This window comes from Pteropus medius, unplaced genomic scaffold, assembly GCF_902729225.1.
Source record: "Pteropus medius unplaced genomic scaffold, Ma_sr-lr_union100, whole genome shotgun sequence".
Taxonomy (NCBI): domain Eukaryota; kingdom Metazoa; phylum Chordata; class Mammalia; order Chiroptera; family Pteropodidae; genus Pteropus; species Pteropus medius.
In genome coordinates, this window is record NW_024346667.1 from 24,312,446 (window position 1) to 24,337,560 (window position 25,115).

Genomic DNA, 25,115 nt, shown 5'->3' on the forward strand with positions numbered 1-25,115 from the left:
AAAGAGAAATGGCTAAACCTAAGCATTAAGAATGAGTAGGAGTTATCCAAGCAAGGTTAATTGGGAGTAGGAAGGAGACAGTGGATATAAAAATCTGTAAATATAACAGAAAATTAGATCATGACATATGTCATATTAAAGAGTCATGATGTTTTCTAAAGACAAAAAGACACTATTTATAGGTTAAAATCGGAAGAGTAATAGTATTGAATTAGTACCTTAGAAAGATCACTTATGACTGAAATGTTTGAAAATATTTTACAGAAGAGATTACTTTTCAGCTGTAACATGTTGGTAGATTGACTTCTGACACTCAGGATTCTTTGGGACAGTATTTTAATAAAATATAATAACTGTTCAATCTTCAGTTGGTCTTGCAGTGCCAAAAATATCATGACAAACATCGTAAGGGCAAAGTCTCTAATGACTTTATATATTAGTTATTAGAGACTAATTTGATAATATTTTTGATAATCTCAAAACATCGATAAGTATGAGGATGTTTATTAAGATCTGACTAGCTACACGTATGTGAACAAAGTTGCCACAATTTTCTATGTGAATAAATAAAATGAATTTACCTGGCAAAGATAGTTTTGAAAGTGGAAGTATTAATCATTAGAATTGTAAGGAACCAGTGAAATCACCTAGTTTAAAACTCTATTTCTTAATAAGGAAATCTCCAAGCCCTTGACACTTCATTTTTGTATTTGTACTCTTCTCACCTTTAATATTTTTTTCAGTAAACCTAACTGGTTTGAGGTCACCATGCAATGTTCTGAAAATTTCATGCTGCTTTCAGACTCCAATTCTCTAACAAGCTAACTCTTTAGAATGTAGTAGCAACATGGAGGCAGAGGCTCTCTAGAAGAAATCATGAAATTTTACTCACGATATATTAAATATCATACCCATAAATATCTCCCAGTTGACTAAATTTGTCATGGAGAGTGTGACTGTCTAACTGCCTCTTAATTATTCTTCTCACCCATCACGGCATACCTTTATAAAAAGTGGGAGGAGATTTCTTTCGCTGACAAATAAAGATAGAGAACTTTATGTTATTAATTTTTTCCAGGAACCATCCAGGAAAGTAATATCTCCTTCTCCTTCCCAGAGATTTATTTACTTTCCAGCATGAAGATAAGGCCTCTTTATCTTATATGAGAACAGATGGGTCACCAACAGCCCTAGGTAAGATCAGCATTGCCTAATGTCTGAATTCTTCTGTAATGCACTACACTACATGTGCAGGCACTATCCATCCCTCATTGTGTTTCTGTTTGGAAATCAGGGCTTAAGAAATCACCAAAAACCTCCCATGTGCATTCTACGTAATTTTCTCTCTTAATCATATATTATTCTGGCTGCTATTTTTATTATGAGTTATAAGTGGTCTTTGTCTCTGTCACAGGGATCTCATATTTTCTCAGTATAGCTGACCCTGAACAACACAGGTTTAAATTGTACAGATCCATTTATATGCATATTTTGTAATAAATATATTGGAAAATTTTTGGAGATTTTCTTACTACTGTGAAACAATCATATCAGTACACTAGGCTACCATAAAGCAATCATATTGCTGCTGCTTTGTTATCAGTACATAAATTTTTATACCTGTAAATAAGTATGAATTTCTTTTTAACAATTATATTTTCATTTTTGATGTCTAGTGTTAATAATACTTATAATGTCTACAGTGTTTTGTATTATATAAGACAATATTGATATGAGTACTGACAGATGATTCATCTTATAAACAGATTATATAAACTTACGGTATCAATAAATACAGTGCAGTACTATAGCTATATTTTCTCTTTCTTATGATTTTCTTAGCATTTTATTTATTGTAAGAATACAATATATAATACATATAATATACAAAATATGTTAATTGACTGTTTATGTTATCCGTAAGGCTTCCACTTAACAGTAGCTACTAATAGTTAAGTTTTGGGGGAGTCAAAAGTTATACATGGATTTTTGACTACATGGAGGTCAGCACCCCCAACCCCTATGTTGTTCTAGGGTCAATTGTATATGTATATAACATTATGACAGGCTCATATGTTAACTTGCAAATAAGACAAAATCGCAGACCCTTCACAGTTTTTGATTTAATAACTACCTTCAGGATGTGTTCCAGATCGTTCCAGTATAATCTTTAAGGCCTCTGGGATTTTCTCTCTTAATTATCTAATCTATTTTGTTGTTGTTATGGTTGTTATATATTCACATTGACTCTTTCCCAATAGTGAGCTACTGAAAGGCAGAATTATATTGATGGTGAGAAATGCCTCCAATCTTTTGGTCCTTAAGAAACATTCAATAAATACTGAGTTTTATTAATATAAATCGAACTAGACTTCTAAATGTTTTGGAAAAGTCTGAAATTTTCTCCTACTTTGTTTTGCCTCATTTTCACTTTTGAGTTTTAATCATTCCAGTATCATATTTCTTTATATACAGTACTTTTTCCCCAATACATTAAAAATTGCAAGAGCGCAGAGTTTTGTATTCAGTAACATTTGTTTCAGAAGAATCAGGTCTGCCACATCTATTCTTATTTTAAATCAGAGTTAATGGTTTTTCATCCCAATCAATATTTTCTGATGAAGTTATAAGGTGGAGCTATTTTAAATATCTAAACAGGTTATATATCTTTCTAATTTTTATATTTTATGAATTGTTTACATAGTTTTTAAAGGCATGCTGTGAATAAAAATCCTCTTATAAACAAATATATTTATATGAAAGGGACTGAATGAAGTGCCTGCAAGGATTAATACAATATTTATTGACTTTAAATGTTTAAGTAGTAACATTTGACCGGCACAGTTTGCTTTAATTTATATCAGAGATTATACCATCAAGCACACTGTTATGCCCCTTATTTAGATGTACATTAGGCCGAAGAGCCTCTGAAAAATAAATATATTTACTTAGAAGTATTATAATTCCCTGTCAAAATACTTTTTCTTCTGTTTTATTTTTAAAGGAACCATGCTTTGTATGTTTGACCTGTAGCTATTTAAATAGGCTACTTAATCAAAAATTTAGACCACTATAGAGGTATTGAAAACAAATCTGTAACAAATCTTGGAACTTCATTCTGTCTATGAAATTTCACTTATGCTATAGCTTTTTCATGCAAAAGTGAGTATCAGTAATCTGTAAATAAACATATTTTTAATAATAATCTAGTTTTTCATAATATTTCAGCTCTACTTCTTTGTATTAGTTCCACACAAGATAATCAAAAAACACAGGCATTTGTGTTTATGTGTATTTGACTATTAAGTGTGTGTTTGTGAGTCATAGTATGTTAGAGTGTGTATGTGAATGTGAGTGTTATGTATGTATATATGTGTATTTTACCTTTTTAACTAGCAAGGACTAAATTTTATCTAGTGTTTGTTGTCATTTGGTTTGTAAAGGAGAAATACCTTTCACTTTAAGAATGAGGCACCAGAAAAATCTTCACAGCATTTAAAAAATACTTATTTTTGTTAGAAAATGTGTCATCTATCAAGGAACTTCAAGTAATATTAACTCTTTATTGGTTGTACCCCATGACCTAGTAAAAGCATGCCTTTTTTCTTAACTCCTTAGGCTCTTGCTGTGTTGTGTAAGTGTCCCCTGTGTTTTCTAGCACAAGTATTTCCTTTACTGATTAAATTCACCCCAACACAGATGTTTACTACTTCATTCCCAGAAAGATAAATAACTTACTCTTAAAACTCAAACTAAAAAGCTATCATTAACATCCCAGGAGCTTTAATCAATTTAAAATAACAATCAGATATGAATTATTAAATTTGGGTAAGAATAAAGTCATACACAATTTAATGTGATTTAAACCACTATAATTATAATAATAATTTACTAAAATGCTTTTCATATGAAATGTATTATCTTTCTGTTATCCTCTATACTGCTCTTCTTTGTTTTAGTTTGATGGTAATATACAGGTTTCAATCTCTTCTAATTTAATTTTTCCACTGGACTGCCATGGGCTTGGACTTCATTGCTGTGTCTCATTAGGGCGTTACTACACCCAGCATGTGTTCCCTTTGCCCAGCAGTCATCCTGCAACCTAAGAGGCTCCCAAACCCCTAATTCAAGCCCTTTCTCTGCTTAAGGTTCCTGTCTCTCTCAGTGGCTAGTCTCTCAATATTCAAATGCATTCTAGGTTTGAAACTTTAACTGTATCCTCATTCCCCTTTTCTTTAATTGAGACTTGCTTTTACAAAGGGCGGTCTTTATGCTGTCTTCCTTTTGAGTAGATCCCTTTACTCAGTCACCTATGACAGGATCTGGAGAGGCTGCTGGCATTATTAGTCTCCTGATCCATAAACACTGGGTAAGGGGAAGCTTTTGTTTCTCCTCTGCTCCCAATACTTCACTTCTGAAACCCAATGTGTGGATTTCCTCACACATAAAGCAATTCTGGGACACCAACTGTTGTACAATTTGATTCAATTCTGACACTATCTATGGAGTTAGCATCAGATCCCACAGGTTAAAAGTTCAGTTCTGAAAGATTGCCCTCACTTTATATACTAATAGCAAGTCCAGGTTGTCACCTGTGCTTCTGACCGACCAACTAAATCAGAGGTCTCTATGACCCCCTAGGCTGGTTCATGAATTTGTTAGAGTGGCTGCAGAACTCAGGAAGAGAATTTACTTACTAAATTACCATTTTATTATATAAGGATACAATTCAGAAACAGCTAGGAGGCAGAGATGTTACAGCAAGCTATGTGCAAAGGGGTACCCTCTTTAGGTTGTACTACCATTCAACCACCTACACGTGTTCACCAACCTGGAGGTTTTCCTGAACCCCATCTTTTTGAGTTTTTATGGAGGCTTCGTTACGTAGGTGTGATTGATTAAACAATCGGTCATCGGTGATTGAACCCAACCTCCAGCCCCCTCTCACTTCCCTTGGGTGTGGGGGTTCCAACCCTCTGATCACATGGTTTGTTCCCCTGGCAACCAGCCCCCGCCCTTCTGGCTTTCTAAATGTTACCTCATTAATATAAACTCAGATGTGGTTGGAAGAGGCTTGTTATGAGTAACAAAAGACATCTTTGTCAAAATTCCAAAGGTTTTAGGGGCTGTGAGTCAGAAACAGGAACAAAGACCAAATAGATATTCTTATAAATCACAATATCAAAATTAAACAAACACAGTATGTTTATTTATTTATTTGGTCTTCTTTGATTTCAGCAGTATTGAGTAGTTTTTAGTACAGATCTGGTATATGTTTTGCAAGTTTATTCTTATTTCATATTTTGAAGCCATGTAAATGGTATTGGTTCTTTATTTTTATTTCTTATTGTTATGAAATAAGAAAGGCAATTGATTTTCTTAATTTAACTAATCATGTATCCTATAATTTTGCTAAATTCACTTATTAGATTAGTAGCATTTTTATATTTTCTGTAAAATTTTCTACATAGATGCTCATGTTGATGCAAATGAAGAACCTTTAGTTTTTCCCTTTCCAGTTGGATAACATTTGTTTCTTTGTCATTTCTTACTGCACTGGCAAGAATCTCTAGTATATTGTTAAATAAAAATGGTGACAGCAAACACTTGCCTTGTTCCTGATCTCAAGAGAAAGTATTCAGTCTTTCATAATTAAGTAGGATAATAGCTGTAGTTTTTAATATACGTGCTGCCGAAACGAGAACTTGCTGTAGATTTTTAGATGCTACACTTTATCAGGTTGAGAGTTCCCTTACGGTGTCAGCAATTTTTCCTTCAGCTATCAATATGACCAGAGTTTATCTTTCCTAGTTTTTTTTTTTTTAATATGGTGAATCACATTGATTGATTTTCAAATGTTAAACTAACTGCATTCTTGGTATAAGCCTCATTTGAAATTTGATCTGTATTTTTGTTTATTTTATGTGTTTGTTTAATTTTGAAATCAATGAATGTTGGCCCCAAGGAATGAATTTGAAATTATTTATGTCTCTTTAGTTTTCTGCAAGAGTTTTTGTAGGATCGTGTTGTTTTCTTTTTCTGTTTTTTTTTTTTTTTAATTTTTCCTTTTCTTAAATGTTTTCTACAATTTATCGGTGAAGCTATCATGCTGTGTTTTGTTGTAGGAAATTTTTGACTGTGATTTCACATTCTTTAATAGATGTAAACTATTGTTTCTTCTGTGAGCTTCAGTAGTTTGCATTTCAAGAAATATGTCCATTCAAATTTTGAATTTATTGGCATAAAGTAGTTCACAATAATCTTGTGTTTTTTTAATATCTATGTAATCTGTGATGACATTTTCTCTCACATTGTAAATATTGGTCATTTGTGTCTTCTCTTTGTCCCCTGATTAATCAGGCTTCAGGTTAATCAGTTTTATTGATTTTTTTTTTAATTCAACAAGCTAATTTTTGGTTCCATTGATTTCTTGCGTTATTTTTGTTGTCTAATTACTCCATTTCTCTCTGACATTTTTCTTTCTTTTTTTCTTTTTTTGCTTTATTGCTTGCTTTTTATTTCTTTGTTTTCTAGTTGCTTAGTTTACAAACTGAGGTCATTGAGATTTTTCTTCTTTTCTAATGTAGGTGTTTATTCTATAATTATCTCTCTAAGTTCTACTTTAGCTGCATACTATACATTTATATTGTTGTTTTCATTTTCATTTACTTGAAAATACTTTCTAATTCTGCTATTTGATTATTATTGGCCCACAGATTATTTAGAAAGGTGATATTTAGTTTACATCTATTAGAGAATTTTCTAGTGACTATTCTGTTATAGAATGATAATTTAAGTATATCGTGATCAGAGAGCATATTCTGAACTTTAATTCTTTGAAATATATTTTTTAATGGTTTAGAATATGATGTACCTTTAAGTGTTTCATGTGCAATTGAAAATAATGTGTATTCTGCTATTGTTCAGTGGAGTAGTCTATAAATATCTATTCGGTCCACTTAATTGATAGTGTTGTTCAAAGCTTCTATATCCTTATTATATCCTGCTAATTTCTATCAGTTACTGAGAGAGAGAGATGTTGAAATCATTGACATGTAGTAGAATTTGCCAATGAAATCATATGTTTTGGACTTTTCTTTATGAGAATATTTTTGATTACTAAATTGATGTCCACATTTATATGTCTATTTAGATTTTCTATTTCTTCTTGTACATGACAGATCACTTCTCTTTTGCTAGTCTCTCTTTGTCTTTGGTTTTCTACAGTTTGACTATAATGTGTCTAAATATGAATCATTTTTTTTTTGGCAGTGTTCTTATTGCTTTTATGGAGAAGAAATTTTTTTAAAATACATTTATTTATTTAAATTAGTTTCAAGTATATAGTACATTGGTTAGACATCTATAATGTTCATAAAACAATCCCCCCAATTGCTCCCTCTCTCCCTCGAACTTTTACTTAGCCATCATATTAATGCTAACTGCATTCCCTCTTCCATGCTCCCCGTGCCCAACTGTCAACTAGTAATTTGTATTTTAACCCTTCACCCCATTCTCCCAGCCTCCCAAACCCCCTTCCCTCTGTCCATCACCAAATTGTCCACTATATTTGTGAGTCTGTTTTTGATTAGTTTGTTCTTTTTGTTCCTTAGATACTACATGTAAGTGAAATCATATGGTATCTATCTTTCTCTGTATGACTTATTTCACTCAGCATAACAACCTCTAGGTCCATGTCATTGCAAATGGTAGGATTTCATTTTTTTTTTAATGGCTGAGTAATATTCCATTGTATATATGAACCATAACTTCTTTATATAATCATCTGTTGATGAACATTTAGGTGGCTTCCATATCTTGGCTATTGTAAATTGTGCTGCCATAAATATTGAGTGCATAGATCTTTATGAATTATTGTTTTGGTTTTCTTTGGATAAATACCCAGAAGTACAATTGCTGGGTTAAAAGGTGTATCCATTTTTAATTTTTTGAGGAACCTCCACACTATTTTCCAATTTGCAATCCCACCAACAATGTTTTCTCTGCATCCTCACCAAAACTTGCTGTTTTTTGACTTATTGATGATAGCCATTCTGACAGGTTTGAGGTGATATCTCATTGTGTTTTTAATTTGCATTTCTCTGATGATTAGTGACCTTGAGCATCTTTTCATATGTCTGTTAGCCATCTGTATTTCATCTTTGGAGAAGTATCTATTCAGGTCCTCTACCCATTTTTTAATTGGATTGTTTGTTTCTGTTGTTGTTGAGTTGTATAAATTCTTTATAAATTTTGGATATTAAACTCTTATTAGCACATTTGTCATTATCTTCTCCCAAACAGTTGATTGTCTTTTTGTTTTGTTGATTGTTTCCTTTGCTGTACAAAAACTTTTTAGTTTGATGTAGTCCCATTTGCTTATTTTTTATTTTGTTTTCCTTGCTCAAGGAGATATATCAGAAAATAAATTTCTGTTAGTAATATCAGAGAGTTTACTGCCTATGGTTTCTTCTAAAAGTTTTATGGTTTCGGGTCTTACATTTAAGTCTTTAATCCATTTTGAATCTATTTTTGTATATGATATAAGAAGATGGTCCGCTTCTTTTTTTTGCGTGTATCTGTCCAATTTTCCCAACACAATTTATTGAAGATATTGTCTTTACCCTATTGTATATTTTCACCTCCTTTGTCGTATATTAAGTAAGTGTATAGGCGTGGATTTATTTCTGGGCTCTCTATTCTGTTCCATTGATCAATGTATCTGTTTTTCTGCCAGTATCATGCTGGTTTGATTACTGTATTCTTATAGTATAGTTTGATATCAGCTTTGTTCTTTGTTCTTTGTTCCTCCAACTTTGTTCTTCTTTCTCAAGATTGCCCTGGCTATTTGGAGAAAAAAATTTTGTTTGTTCTTACTTTGCTATTTTTGTTGACATCGTTTCTCTGCCTTAAATTTTAAAAAGACAGTCTCTGCCCTTTCTGGTGCCCAGCAGTAATGCAACTAAGTGAATAAATATGTCTGCTCTGGAGGTCAGTATGATGAAGTCTTTTTTTTTTTTTTTTTGTATCTCTGTTGGTAGTTAAACCATTATCCCCATGTGCACATGTCTCTGCCTCTAAATCTCAGTTGGTCCAGAACTCAAGCAAGACACATGAGTTTCACTTACTAGCTCCCTCATGCCTCAGCAGTATGTATGAAAAACACTATGAAATTGTGTCAGACTAAAGGCAAGAACCCCTGATCATACCTCAATAGATTTTGTTTCAAACAAATTAGCAAGAACTCAGTGAGAGCTCCTCTCTTTAGTGTTCTGTCAAATGTTATCCATGCTTTAGGTCAAATTCTTCTTCATACACAGATTACTTACTAAGAGATGTGGGTAGAAACTAATATCTAAGATTATCTGACAATATGACAATTATATATTTATCTATATTAATAATTATACGGTTTTATTAAAAGTATTTTATTTCTAATTATGTTATGTGTTCTATCTTCCATAAAGAGATGTGTCTTCCAGAGAAAGAATAAAATTTAAAATGTTTCAGTCTCTTAGCATGTTAATTCATAGAAAGTTAATTTGCATTCAATTAATATTTATTGATTAGGGATATCTAAAATATATTGAAATATGATCTAACCAACATGGTAAACTAGAAGGATTACTGACTTTAGTTATAAATGTTTTTCTAACTTAAAAGCAATTACTCTGGGAAAGTTTCTCAGATATTTTTCTCATCTATGAAATGGAATAACACTTATTTTTATAATGTTGTGCTAATTAAATGCAGTAATTTATATAAAGCTTAAAGCTTAATGAATAGTGGATCTATCCCTGCTTGTTCTAGGGACATCAAGTAAGTACTTTAAAATAAATAAAGACTAATATGTTTAATAAAACTACTTGACTAATCTGCTCATAAATGTGGCTTACAGCCTACGTGTTCACTCCAAATATACGTGGTAGTACAGTAGGCTGTCCCGTTTTTGTTTTTTGTTTTTAACATGATACTAGAGTATACCAGCAATGAGAAATGTTAAGAAACATTATTTTTCTAATAAGAACCTTGGAGACATATGAAAACAATGTTGATATTAAGTATAAGATTTTTATCCATGCTATTTTTTTCTTAACATAACATCATTTCTCACATTCAAACTGCTGTAAAAAAAGAATATTCAGAGGTATAGATCAGTGAGTTGTTGCTTAAATAGGAATGTTATGTGAGCATTCTCCCTTGAATTTAACAGAATGTTCAGAAATGAGTAATATCTTAGAAATGTCTACTCAACAGATTTCATATATTTGATTTGTTTGCTGGCTTAGCTTACTCCTCACACATAAGGAAGATGGCTAATTACCACACTAAAGACATTGTCGGTTCAAAGTTACTTCGTAAGTTTGCTTAGAATTTTAATATTGATTTAGTCATTCTCTGTAGTATTAGGTTTTTTTTTTTGAAGTTTTTTTCTTGTTCTTGTTTATTTCTCACATTTTCATGTATTTTAGAGAACTCCATAAGTGAAAATTATTTTAATAGCTAATATTTATTGAGCACAGACTATATACCATTGTATGCTTAATACTTATAACATCACTTTGAGGTGGCTACTACTATGTGCCAAAATTCATAAATGAGAAAACTGAATCACAAAGTGGTTAAATATCTACTAGCCTATTTTCCTAGATATTAAGCTATTATCTCATTACATCAGGTCTACCTTGCTAATCCTTACTTTATAATGCTGAGTTTGAAAGTCTGCACACTAAATTTCTCATTAATAATGCCTTCTTGTTACATTCTGGCAATAGGGGGCAGTACATGAAGGAAATTGAAAAGTAAACAAAGGGAAGATGTGTCTTTCTTTTCTCTGTGTGCGTGCTGTTCTTGTCACCATCACCTCAACAATGGCGCTCCCCACCCCCTGCCCAGCAGCGGCAGTTGGTTCCAGACCCCAAGTCCCTTTTCTCTCTCAGAGCTAAAATCATCGAAACCCTTCTTGGTACCAGCAGCAAAGGGCTTACATCCCTTCCTTAGAAGTCTGACTTCCTTTTGTGCAGGGCTACTCTTTTGACAGTCTATATTATGATAATCCCAACCCTTTTTCTGTATTTCCCCAGATATAAGAGTGGTAGAGTCTTCTTGTATTTTTTTTTTCTGGCTTACCTCAGTGTTTTTCAATTTTTATTTTATTTTATTTTATTTATTTTATTTTACTTCACCTTATCTTATCTTATCATCTTATTTTATCTTATCCTATCTTATCTATCTTATTTTTATTCATTCAGCTTATTCAGCACTTGTATAACCAACTCCCTGCTCCTTTCTCTCATTTCAAACATCTAATTTGGTTTCTATTTTTCCTGCCAAGTCCTGGATTGATAGAGTCTTTTTGTTCATTTCTTTGAATGTTGAATCTCTTAATTTAGGTCACTTGTGGGATAAAGGTGAAATCGTACATTTTATAATATTTTTGAATAATTATGTGTATAAATAAACAAATGCAACTTTTTCACACATCCTGGATGAGAATAATGCTCAACTAAGTAAGACTATTATTTGCTCATGACAATTCTGAGAGCTGACAGTGCTGAAAGCACACTAGCTAGAATTAGGTGGCAACATGCCCTTATACCCATATCTGTGTGGTTTTTGGTCTCCCAGTTTCCGAACCAATACAATGTATGCCCAGAACCTGCCAATATATTTCAACACTTTGTCAATCAAAATCACAATCATACTGATGTCTACATTGCCCTAAATGGCAACCTCCCCTTCCACTCTATCCCAATTTTTAAAAATTTGACACATATCCAAGATTTAAAAGAAAATTAGACATTAATAAACATATTAATTCATACAAAGAGAGTGTATGTGTGTGTTGGTTGAGAGAGCAATGGTCAATTCCACATGCCTAGTAATCTTTTAATTTTAACCACTCCAACTGAACCATCCAACTTAACCACATTGCACAGAATTGGCTTTGCCATTTACTAGTTCTGGTATTTTGAATAAATTACTCAAATTCCATGCCCGCAGTTTCCATAGCTCTATAATAGGCATTTAAAAAGTATCCAACTCAAGTATTATGAGTTCAGTGAGTTAATAAATATACAATGCTTAGAACGTCATCATCATATGGCAATTGTTAAATGAATGTCGGCTAGTTTTATTGCTATTATTCCTACTGTACCCTAGACTGACATAGCCTGGAGAAAAAAAGTACTGGAAAAAAATGATGTGTTCTAAAACATATATGTAGGAAATTTCCACAAACTAGAAATAGTTTACTCAAACATATGGAAAGTACAAACTTATCAGATAATTTCTCCTTGATACTAGATTTATTAATTGGATAGAAATAGCCTGTGCAATACTATTTCACACCTCTAAAGAAGAGAGTAACTTGGATAAAAAGAAGCGAGGAAACACTTTTTTTTCACTTCCTAACCTTCATTTCACTCTCACCATATGTTCTCGGAAGAAATGTAAAGGCAGATGCCAATGGCATGTGCGTTTTTTATATTCCTTGTACAAAACAACTACAGATTAAGTAAAGTTGCTATATCGTTTGTTTCATTTAGGTCAATGTTCTCAATCCTGTAAAGAGTCTTTTTCTATTTCTTTGGTAGGACATTGAGCACTGCCCCCTGCCTCCACCTCCTACCCCCAACATACATACCATTGGTCTGTTTTTTTCTTAGATTTCTCCGACACTCAAATTTTATACATGCAAACCACTTTTTACTTTTGAAGGTATTTTCATACACTTCATTCACATTTATCTTGGTTTCCTTCTCTCTGATCAGTAATAGAGTTGAATTCATAAAGCTAAATGCCTTAATGTATTTCTTGAACCAAAGCTAAACTAGGTCTCCTGACCCTTGCCGTAACATCTTTCCATTAATGTCTATGTTAGAAGGACAGGTTCCTCCAGCTATTCAAGTTAGAGAGTTCTTATGAAATCTCTCATAAGCCAACTGGCATAAAGCAAAGAAACTATTTTCATTCTTCACCCTTTTTTTTTTTTTTGTAAAAGAGAAAATCCTCTTTGGGTTTCTTTAGGTTAACAAAAACAGGTACTAATTTAGGTCTCTTGTAAAAGCGAAGTGGTAGTGTACAGCAAACTTTAGAAAAGTGAGTGGTACCTGTATATTTTTGTCCTTTCCTAGGACAAGAGTCCATAGATTTTGTTAGATTCACATGTGGATATGTGATGAAAAATTGGTCATAATCAGAATTGTTAAGTATTATAAGAAGCTGAATTTGGAATAGTGAAAAGCATGGGGCCCATTACTGGTAGATGTGGTGAACACATTTCAAGTCTATTGCACTACCTCTGTTTACCTGTAGGTGGGAAGGATCCAAACGATTCAGGCTAAAGAGGGCTTTCATTTCTCATCTTCTGTGCTGATCCTGCCCACCTGAGACTTCTCTGAGTATCAAAGAACTGAATGTTTAGTTCAGAACAAGTGTTCTTATGATCTTTCAGTGTGATAGACAGAGAGTCAACAAAATATGTCACAAAACCTCGACTTTGCCAATTGAGTCCTAATCATAAGATACTATTTATTTTTTAAATTAAAACATATTTTCTACTGAAAATATGGTAAATAATTATCTGAATATGCTTTTCCTTTTCCTTGGAGTATATACATCATACAGCACTAGATCCATTCATATGTAGTCCTTGAGAGTCTTGGACTATTTTCTATTTCAGAAGAGAACTCTTTGGCGCTGGCAGCTAAGACACAAATGGTAGGCAGGATTTGAGAGAAAACATCCCACACTGAGTTCTCTGAGTCCTTGCTTAGTCTACAAAAAATGTAAGTGGAAAGACGGTGAAATCTACTTACATAAATAGTCTTACAATGTGATAATTCATAATTGCGATACCCATGCTTTTTATCTAGTGTGAAATGTAATTATCTCTGGAGTTAATATGCCTTTCTTTTTTCATGCTGAAAATCAGTGTGGTTCTAGAAATCTCTCACTTTTTTTTTTTAATTTAATTTATTGGGGTGACATTGGTTGATAAAATTATATAGCTTTCAAATGTACAATTCTATAATACATCATCTGTATATTGTACTGTGTGTTTACCACCCCAAATTAAATCTCCTTCCATCATGGTATATTGAACTCCCTTTACCCTTTTCTACCCCATCTGGTAATAACTATACTGTTGTCCGTGTCTATGAGTTTTTTGTGTCTTTGTCTTGTTCATTTGTTATTTTCAGTTTTATATCCTAGATAGGAGTGAAATTATGGTTCTCAACTTTGACTTATTTTACTTAGCACGATATTCTCAAGATTCATCCGTGTTGTCGCAAATGGCAGTATTGATTTTTTCTTTTCCTCTCTCTCCTTCTTTCCTCTCTTTCACTTGCTCTCCCCTCCTCTTCTCTCTGCATATCCAAAGTTTTTCTGTAAGTTAAAGCATTTTTGTTCCACCAAATTTAATATTTTAATTGTCAAAACAATATGCTTTCTCAAGATGTAAAATTTTATATGCTTACGTAATCCTTAAGAACAGCAACCAACATCCTCAAAAGAAAAACAAATAAACAAAAACATAGTAGGAGGAGGAAAACACAGAGACACTATATTTCCTAAATAACTCTTATGTTCTTGTTTATTACTAATTCTTAAATTTGCCTCATTTCATCCTCATTGAATCTTCATTTCTAGCAACCTTACCATGAAAACTTCTGCTTCAGTAAAAGCTTGTATACATTAAAACCAAGGAAACTCTAAGAGTTAGGTTTATAAAACAAACAAACAAACAAAAAAACAGAAGAAATTGCCCTGCTTCATTCTGTTGTATTTTCTTGTATTTTTTAAACAAAACTCAATTCATCAATTCACATAAGGGCAGAACATAAAAGTAAAGGATGTTGTCATATAAGTTGGAAATATATCCTCTATAACAGCTTCTGGGGCCAATCTGCATAGAAAGCTCTTGGTGGTTTATTCAGTGTGAGAGCTAATAAATCTATTTGTGAGAACTCCTAAAAGGCAATCATTTTCAGAAAGAGTGAATTCTGGCAAAAGCTATTGTTTTAGCAAATCCAAATGACAAGTGCTTTAATATGACAACATTTGCAGTTCCAGGGGCACAGTACATTTTGGAATCATAAAAGTAGCAACACATTCTGTGTGGCAAAACATACTGTGTTTAAATCTGTCCTCCTGAAACTTGATGCTAATGGTTATGCACAATGTATTAAGAAGTAGAGGGTGACAAATTGTAAACCTACACAGATCTAGTCATTTTGCAAGAAAATCCTTATTTTCTTTATTTTATTTTTCTTTCATCCATATGTTTGTTACACACACTCTGCAAATTTAGTTAGAAAATCTACCTCTTGAGAGCTTTCTCACACTGCGTTTCTACTTTTCTTCCGAGGATCTGCATTAGATTTTCCAATAATGAAAACTTTATTTTATTGATAATATCAATAAAGTATAATTATGTTTAAATTAATGAATTTAAATAAACATTTTTTGTTATGTGTAAAAAGTAATGATTCATGATGCCTAGGAAAGTGCAATTCAGAAATTCAATTTTCATTTAATTTACTTCTTCAGTTGCTATTTTCTGTTTGTCACTAGATACAGGACACCAAACACTGTAGAAAATAAAAAGTTGATAGTCTTTGCCCTGAAGTTTAGAATCTAAGAATAGAAACTTGAGACAGAGTCAAAATAGGAAAGCTATACCAAAGTGAAGTAAACATTGCTAAAGGTAGGGCAGTAAAAGGGAAAGCAATATACTGTGAACTTGGAAGTAGAGAAAAAAAAATGGTGTTTATTTAAGAACTGCCAATCTCTCAAACTGCATACTGCAAAATAAGCACTGTTATAGTGTGCTTAGATTTTTTCTCATGGATATATAGAGATAGCTTTTTATTTAGACTGTGCAATCCTTGCCTCAATCCATACTGCAGGGAATTGCCCAGAAAACACACCAAATTTTTTAAGGCATTCCTTCACACACTGTAATCTGACTCTCTTTTTTGTCACACTTAGTCTAAACTTGTCTGCCAGTCTTTGAGAGTTCTCTATTGTGTGAATCCACCATCCCTAATGGGTCCACTCTTTCTAGACAATAATCAGTCCAGTTCCCTGTGACCTACTTTCTTGACCTAAAGTGCTCAGTTTTCTCTGCTTTACCTGTCACTGAAGTCCAGATTAACACTTACCTCTTCCACTATCCAGACACTCTGCTCTTTTACAGATCGCAGTTACTGAGTTATGCAAAGGTTTGCTTATAGATTGTCAGCTCCTGTTTCTGTTGCACCCTCAATTAGAAAATGTGCTGCTTGAGGAAATCTATGATATATTACATGTCCACATCTCTTAAAATGCCCTGAATAGAATACGTCTCTGCTATAATCTCAAAATCAATTCTGTCTGATTAAATGACAGATGAACATACTATGTTTCTTAGACAAGTTCTTCCATTAATAAATATGTTAATAATATGTTTATGTTATTATATTATATTAATATAATAAACATATTGTGATATGTGATGGATTAATAATATGTTTATTATATTAACATAATAAACATATTGGAATAAGTGATGGATTAATAAAAGCAAGTGTGATTTTATCTAATTAATCCTTTAATTTTTATCCTTAAGAAAGTTTTTGGAATGTGATATTTGTGTTTAAGATAGACTTCCACTGAAATGTTTTCCCTAATTGTCCTATAATCAATTCCATCCTAATTAATGTGAAGAGAGGGATGGGGTTCCTCTCTTATAATTTTCAGTTGAAAATAATACAAGTGAGAATACCCAAGTGTATTCTCTTGAATACAAGCAGATATACATACACAAGATTGGATTTGGCTAAAAATATTTAATGACAACAGGTTCTTATGTTATAATTAGAACACCACTTTATCAAATCTATTTCTTCATAAAGGACTCTCATATGCAGGCAAACAATTGTATTTATTTATTTTTATGAATCAAAATTATTTCAGGTAATATTTAACCTGATGAGGAAGAGTCACAATTTTTCTTGGCATGTCTAGAACATTAAATGTTGTAAAATGGGGTTAAGATTTAAACCCTGATTGCTCTGCTTTCGACTCCCATCTTTTTTGTGCTTTGCAATCTACCTTTCTGTTTTTGTGCTCAAAATGATGAAATGATAATAAAGAATATCTCATGGATACTGAGGAAGCTCTTACATACAAAATTGCTCATAAGCGTTTGTTAGGTTAGGTTTGTTAGGTTTTTTTTTTCTCTCTCTCTCTCTTATAGTGGATCTATGTTAAATAATGAATGGCAATCATCTGTCTCTAGTTCACAGAGAAAAATAGAAATTAGATTCATTTCTATCTTATATACATTTCTCCAGCAATTCTCACATTTCACTTAGAATAAAATTCAAACTCATTAGCTGCCTTTTATCCCACTTCTCCATTGCCATTCTCATAAGGACCCTGCACTAGACCCAGTTCAAATTTCTTGCAGCTTTAAAAATATGACCTGATCTTTCTCATCAACCTTATCACCTGTACTTCTCTCCCTGCCTGGGATATTTTCCATTTTCCTCCTAATTGCTAAATTTGAAGCTCTTCTCAAGAGTTGCTTTCTCTTCTGCAACAGACGTGGGTCACTCTCTGGCTCCCTCTCTTTCTGCTGCTACCTTGAATCCATTCCCTTCACAACACACCCAGTGAAGCCACAGAAACTGTCCCTGCTACAGAGAGTGGGAGTTGCCACATCCCCAGGCTGAGACAGGGTCTGGAAGAGAATTTGACAGTGATGAATCAGTACCAGAGCTTGAGGAACCAGATTCCACACAAGCAACCACACAACAAGACCAGCTGGCAGCAGGAGCGAAATCCATGAAGAGCCAGTCAATAAAGCAAAACATAGCCAGAGTGAAAAGAAGACAAGGAAAGCTATGTCCATACTAGATCTTCGACAGGTTACGGGGGTCATTAAGATCATTATCTGGGAATGTATGAATATCCTTTGTCATCAAAAACCAGATGTGTCTACAAGAGCCCGGCTTCAGATACCTACACAGCTTTGCGGGGAGCCAAGATAGAGGATTTATCTCAGCAAGCACAGGTAGCAGCTGCTGAGAAATTCAAAGTTCAAGGTAAAGCAGTCTCAAATGTTGAAGAAAACACACAAACTCCAACCATAGAGGAGGAAAGTAAAGAGGAAAAGGCTGATGAAACAGGTGTGGAAGTTAAGGACATGGAACCAGTCATGTCACAAGCAAATGTGTCTAGAGCAAAGGCAGTCCTTGCCCTGAAATACAACAGCAATGATATTGTAAATGATATTATGGAATTAACAATATAACCACCTAAAAATGGGGACTTTTTTTTTCCTCCGGGGAGGTGTGTTTCAAAAGAGTAACTGCAGCTTAGTTTTTAATTTGCACTCTCATTAATAGAATTATGGCTTCTTGTAGGGTAAAAAAAAAAAAAAGACTAACTTTCTATCTAAAGATGTCACAGTCTACACCTTTGCTCAATCTAGTTTCCATTTCCCTCTCTGGGCATCCTGAGGGCCTTCAGTACTTCCTGTCACTGTATTTCATGGGCTGTAATGTTGGGTTGTGCTAAGAGGATGGCCTTAGTTGTCTATGTGAAGCAGATACCAAAGGCCGTGGCTGAGCAATAATGGGTGCTCAGTAAAATGTTGCTACTATTGTTGAATATGAGCCATGTTGAATTTTTGAGAAAGGATGAAGTTAAAAAGTTTCAGAAGCTTCAATTTTCAGAAATCAGGATTTAGGAACTATCCTTTAAAGGAAGTGTAATAGAGATTTGTGGGAGTATGGACACTTGTGATTTCCCAGGATGGACAGCCTCCCAAAGGGCGCAACAGGAAATGATGGAGGCGGGGTGCCCAGGAGCCAAGATATGGACTTTGTATTTGTTCTGTTCCAGGGCTATGCACATAGTTCCAAAAATATATGGGGTTCTGCATGTAGATATAGGCAATTTTGGTGACTACAGAATATTTAAGATTTTTATTCCTAATTTGATAGTCATAATATTAATGATTAATAATATAAAGTATAAGTTATTAAAACTAAAATTACTTTATGCAGCCCATAACTAATGACTCCTAGTTGGAAGGTGGAGCTAGTCTCAAGTCTGTATATATTTATTACAATCAGTACACATTATTTTTCAAACATTACTCTGTATTTCAATTGCCAACTTTACCCTCTATGTTTCACTTTTTCTTTGAGTGCATTAATGCCTATGGAATACTTATATATTAGGAAAATTAATTTTATTTTTTATTTTTATAAACATATTTGATATCTTACATAAAATTAACATTTTTTATGCTTAGTGAATTATTTCTATGGGTAAAACCACCAGGCTTTAAAATTCACTTCTGCACTAAAACTGTTCACAAGATCACCAATACAATTCACACTGATAAATATTCTGTCAGTTCTCAATAAAATATCTTATATAGCATATTCGCCAAGTTGGACATATTTAATACCACTGATAGCCATTCTTCACATGGTTTTCAGAGAACTATATTACATTATTTTTCAACAAACTCATTTTTTTCTGGTTCTGTTTATTTTTCTCAAGATTGCTTAGTGTTAAGTTTTGGTCCTCTTCTCTATTTAAAAATAACCTCTTGATGATTTCATTGGCCAATGATTTTAAATATGGCAAAAGCTGACAACTTAAAAATGTATATTCAATAAGCATCTCAAACTTTAAAGATTCCAAAATTTAATTCCTATGTTTTTTCCAAGCCTGCTTTACAAGTCTTCCCAATTTCTGTTGATAGCTTCATTCTTTTAGTTGCTCAGTTAGAAAAATCCAAAATCATTTTTTCTCTTACTTGCCATATCCATCAGCAAATCTCATTATCATCTAGATTTCTTAATCTCTTAACTGTGGTCTAAGCTATTCTCAGGTCAAGTTTGGGTTGTTGCAAAAATCACTAGGTTGGTCTCAAGTTCTACGTACTCTCTACAATCAGTTCTTAAGATAGATGCTGCAGTGATCCTGCAAAATGTGAAGTATATCTTACCTCTTTTCTGGCCAAAACTAAGCAATGATTCTTCATTCCACTCAGAGTAAAAGCTAATATGTTTCCATGACCTTGAGTGCCTTACAAGATCTGACCCTGCCGTGAATTGAATTGTACCTCCCTACCTAATTCATATATTTAATCTGTAACCCTCAATATGATGATATTTGAAAATAGGGCCTTTGGGAGATAATTAGATTTAGATGAGGTCATGAGGCTGGGGCCCTCATGGTGGGATTAGCGCCCTTAGAAGAAGAGACATCAGAGAGCTTGCTCTTTTTCTATTTGGTATGTGAGTATACAGATAGAAGGCAACAATTTGAAAGCCAGGAAGATAGCCCTTACCAGAACTCTACTAGCATCCTTTCAGCCTCCAAAAATGTGAGAAAATAACTTTCTGTTGTTTAAGCCAATCTATGGTATTTTGTTTTGGCAGACCAAATTGACTAATACAGACTTCTATTAACTTTCTGAATTATTCCTCTTCTATCTCCTTTACACCAGCCAGAGCCTTATTTTTTCTTTCTAAAACTACCAGGCATGACCTTACATTAGATTTTAGTTTTAACTATAACTTCTGCCTGAAAAAAATCATTAAGAAGGCATTTACTTGTCAAAAGATTTCATCTCTTTCAAGTCAGTGCTCAAATCACACTTTCTCAACAAAGTCAATCTTTTTTAAATCTTATTTTCTTGACAGAGTCAATCTTACCTGCCCTATTTTATACTACAATTATCAACCACATCTATGCCTGCCCCCAGGATTCTCCACCCTTCTTACTCTGCTCTACATTTTTTTTAATAGAACAAACCATCTTCTAACCATAAAGTATCATTTACTAATTATTTTTATTAATAAAATAATTTAGTAAGCCATTCTCTTCTTACTAGACTATAAATTTCATAAGGAAAAAGATTTTTTTCTTTTCTTTAGTTTTTTTCTAATGAAGCCCAAGTATAAATAATTTATATTTTTTCCTTAGAGATTACACTTTAATATGTTTTATACCATCTAAGATATTATTTCTTGAGAAGTCAGAACACTATTATTATCATATGGAGGAATTAGGCAAATTTTATAATCTACTTTCCTTCTGGAATATTTGTAGTAATTATTTTATCTACTTTTAGTCCTCACCATTAGCATTAAAACCTTTGTATGTGATTAACTTCTTTTTTCCTTAATAGTTTTTATGAATAGATAAAATGGATAAAACATAATCTCATTAGTTTATTTTCATTTGAAATTGAATCTGATGTTTCCTAATGTGCATTGCTTATAACAAAATATTTCTTATAAAGATCTAGAGTTCTCATCATAAATCCCTTTGTGAATTATCACAATTCAAGGCACTTGACATGTATCTGTGATCAAGATAAAAACATTCTTATTTTTGATCTTATATTCTAGTGATCATACTTCACATATCCTGTGAGAACAAATCCAGCTGTCTAAGTTTCAAACACTATGATTTTCTTTGACGCTCTTTCAATTTAAAAGTCAATTTCATTTCATAAGAGTTGTATTTAAACTTTTTTCTCAAAGTTACATGCTACCCATAATGTTTTCTCAAATTTATGAATTTTAACCTTTAATTTTTATCTTTTAAGATGTTTCTCTGAAACCTCCATATGGTTCATTGAAAACGTTTCCTTTCTTTCTTTTTTTATCTTCGTTTTCATACAATTCATAAAATAATCCCCCGTTTACTCTAGCACCCATCTGGCACTGCTCACAGTCATCACAATAATACTGATTACATACCCTATGCTATACTCAAAACCCCTGTGACTGTTTCATAATTACTAATTGGTACTTCTTTGTCTCTTCACCTTTTGACCCAGCCCCCAAACCTCCTTTTCCTTTACTTTGTTAGATTATAATTTTTTTTTCACTCAAATGAGTTATTACATGTAAAATAACTTTGAAAGTAAATGCAAGTTTTTAATAGTCATCTCCCATTTTTCATTCCAAACACTCCTTTTCATCACCACTTTTAAAAATTCTAGACTATAAAAAAATTATAAACTTTTTGTTAAAACAATTTAGTCCCTTCATTTCCATTATTTGGTACAGTTGCTTTTTAGTTTTTTTTTTTTTTCTTTTACATATTGCCAATTCATTAGTGAGAATGAACATAAAAGGTTTTATACACACTAGTTCATTCATCTGTGGACTCAAGTTTCTGCCTGAGAATGAATTGGATGCTTAGAGAGGACCATTAGCTCCTGCGAGGTATATATAATGCTTCACTGGCACCCAGGGGGCTCAAAAAAGTTACATACCTGATGCCTAATATACTTAGAGAGCTTGACTTTGGTACCAGGGAAGAAGGGATAATGGAATCTTGGGAGATTATCTGATCTAGCTCTTCGCTTGCAGGCAGGCACATGTTGAACCTATTGAGAATAGATTGTTTTCTAATAATTGTTCTGGATATTCCATGTTTATCTTTTTCTTCTCTTTAAAATTAGACAAAGCAGTTGTTATGGCACCTGGTGTTGTCTGACACTTCCTGGATCGAATGGTTGCTTTGGATTTTTTTTTATAATTATTATTTGTAAGTATTCCCCTAGCAAAGGTTAATGTATTTTATTATTCACTATTTTAAATTGAAATAAGATTAGCATTCTCCTTGTTTAAATTTAGATATCAAATATAAACTGGAGCTTGCTACTTTGAACACTTTCCATCCTTGTTAAGTGTTAAAAATAATATTTGCATTTACTACCTCATTGGATTATTGTTTAGATTAAACAAACCAATGTATATGACAGCGCCAAGCAATCTACAGGGTACTATTCAATTATAAGACTTGTAATCATTTTCCCATCTATGTCTCTGACAGAATTTTGTTTACATAGCAATTACAGCACTTTAGGACATTTTTCTTAGCATTAAATGCTTCTCTTCTGTTTCCCAACACCAAAGTTGTCAGCCACTAGAAAGCAGAGGCCTTAATTTATTGTTATGTACCTTGAATGCAAACAAATACAGTGCTATAGATGTAATAGTCAATAAATAAGTGTGGAATAAATGACTAAATAAAATGTGTAGTTTTCCTTAGAGATTATTTGCAATGTTAATGTTACTATGCTAAATTGGAAACAGAATACAAAGGCATAATGAGAATAGTTCAAGCTCTGTATTGCCAGATTTCAATGGTATAAAACTCATTTAAGATAAATCTGTACCAAAAATAATGCCAACATAAGTTTTGGAGAGAATATCCATGCTTTAAAACTATTGGAAAGGGATAATGCATTCCCCCCAAAATAAAGTCCATATTATCATATGTGATTATGTCTATTTATAGTACCAAAGTCCAGTACTTTGGTACTATAGAGTAATAGACACCAGAGTTCAAATATTAGGTCAGTCATATTCTACCTTTTCGGTGTTGGGAGACTTTTAAGGGTCATAAAGAACAGGGATGTCTACTATTTAGTTTTAAAGTGTTATAAAGTGTTACCCTGCTTTGTAACCCTCTTAATCCAGTGTTTTGAAGCTTTAGTCAAGTCTTTTCCAAACATTGCTTGAATCATTGGTAATTTAGTAATTTAGAGGCAAAGAGTTCAGCAAAGGCCATAACATAGTCTGGAGTAACTAAAAGAAATATAAGAAAACCAAATGTCACTTAAAATAATTGAATAAACTCTTCTGTTCTCACCATACCTAAGAGAAGTATTTAAGTCAATATTACTTTATATATTAATAAAAGAAAAAGGACAGAAATATAGGAATATTCAGATGCTGACAAAATCATGGTATAAAACAGGAGAAAAACTATAAAGTATAAACTATAGTCTACTTATGAAGATGTGAGATTTTTCACCTAAAAATGCTTAGAATTTTTGTGAAATTAATAGTGGGATTTCAAAATATTTATTTCGTCATACATTGACTCTCATTTGGCAAGTCTACATTAAAATTCTTAAAGAAGACACTGTTAAGACACACAAGAAAAGAACTAAGAATATCTTTCCCTTCCCCTCTTTCCATAATTAAAAGATGCTATTCTTCAACTCCAAATGTTTCCTGCAGTGCCAGGCTGCCTGTTTAGCCAGTCTTTCCCAATTCTCAAAATCACAACTCATTTAAGTGCTTACTTTGTAGTAATCACCGAGTCCTGTTTTACGGGCTGCTAGTGCTTAGCAGTTTGTGCATTCCATGCAGTCTGTTATCTAGTAGGGATGGCAGGCGAAATCTCTGGCCAGGTTATTAAAGTCAGGGTCTGAATTGGTATACCAGGACAAATTTGTTGCTTAGAAGTACCTTTGAACATGTTCTATTGAACAGGTTCCTCTTGTATGGATACAAGCAGGTTATCTATTTTGGGATCTGCCTGGTGGGTATGAAATTGGTTATTTCCTCTTCTGGTGAAAGGGTCCCCATTAGGTATGTGAGAGTGTCCCTGTTTAGTTTGGGTTGTTGGTGACAGATCCAACAGTCAGGAAAATTTCATCTTTTCTGAATATCCAGGACATTGGTTTGCCAGGAGAGTACTGGCGAGGAATTGCCAAAAGGGAGAGTGCTGTTGGGAGCATAGTCATAACTCGATATAGGACTTGCACAAAATTAGTTGGAGGAATAAGTGAAGTTAAAGCAAGCAGGTACAGGCGTTCGCAGAAGAGCACATGTGAGGGAAGGAATACAAATTACAAGAGCCCCTATTAGAAGGCAAAAGCCCAAGATCAGAGCAGACTTATAATTCATTACTTATCATATGTGGTGTCCTACGAAACAGTAGCTTCAGATCAGTCACTGGCTCATGGAAGTGTTATGGGGGCTTAGGGTCTTGTGGAATATCCATCAATTCTGGTCCAGTAGCTTGTTTTATCCAAGTGTTATGTATGTATCCATGGCATGAGACCCTGTAACTTTAGAGCAGAATGAGTAGTTAAAACTACTAGGTAGGGTCCCTCCCATTTTGGTGTAAACTGGTCCTGAGGACTCCCAGTTTTCCATGTCTCGAGATATACTTAGTCTTCCAGTTGGAAAGGATGAAGGCTTAAATCTGTGGGAGCCAGAAGTACCCATATCCATAGGCAATAAAGGCCTCATGGTTTCCCCTATTTGGAGGGCATACTGAACTTG

The 25,115-nt window shown here is 33.2% G+C and overlaps 1 pseudogene; it reads left to right on the forward strand.

Moving 5' to 3' along the window:
* The window catches only part of LOC120613202 (nascent polypeptide-associated complex subunit alpha-like), a 116,159-nt pseudogene extending 97,855 nt beyond the window's left edge, over positions 1–18,304 (forward strand).
* Positions 18,305–25,115: the final 6,811 nt, after the last annotated feature.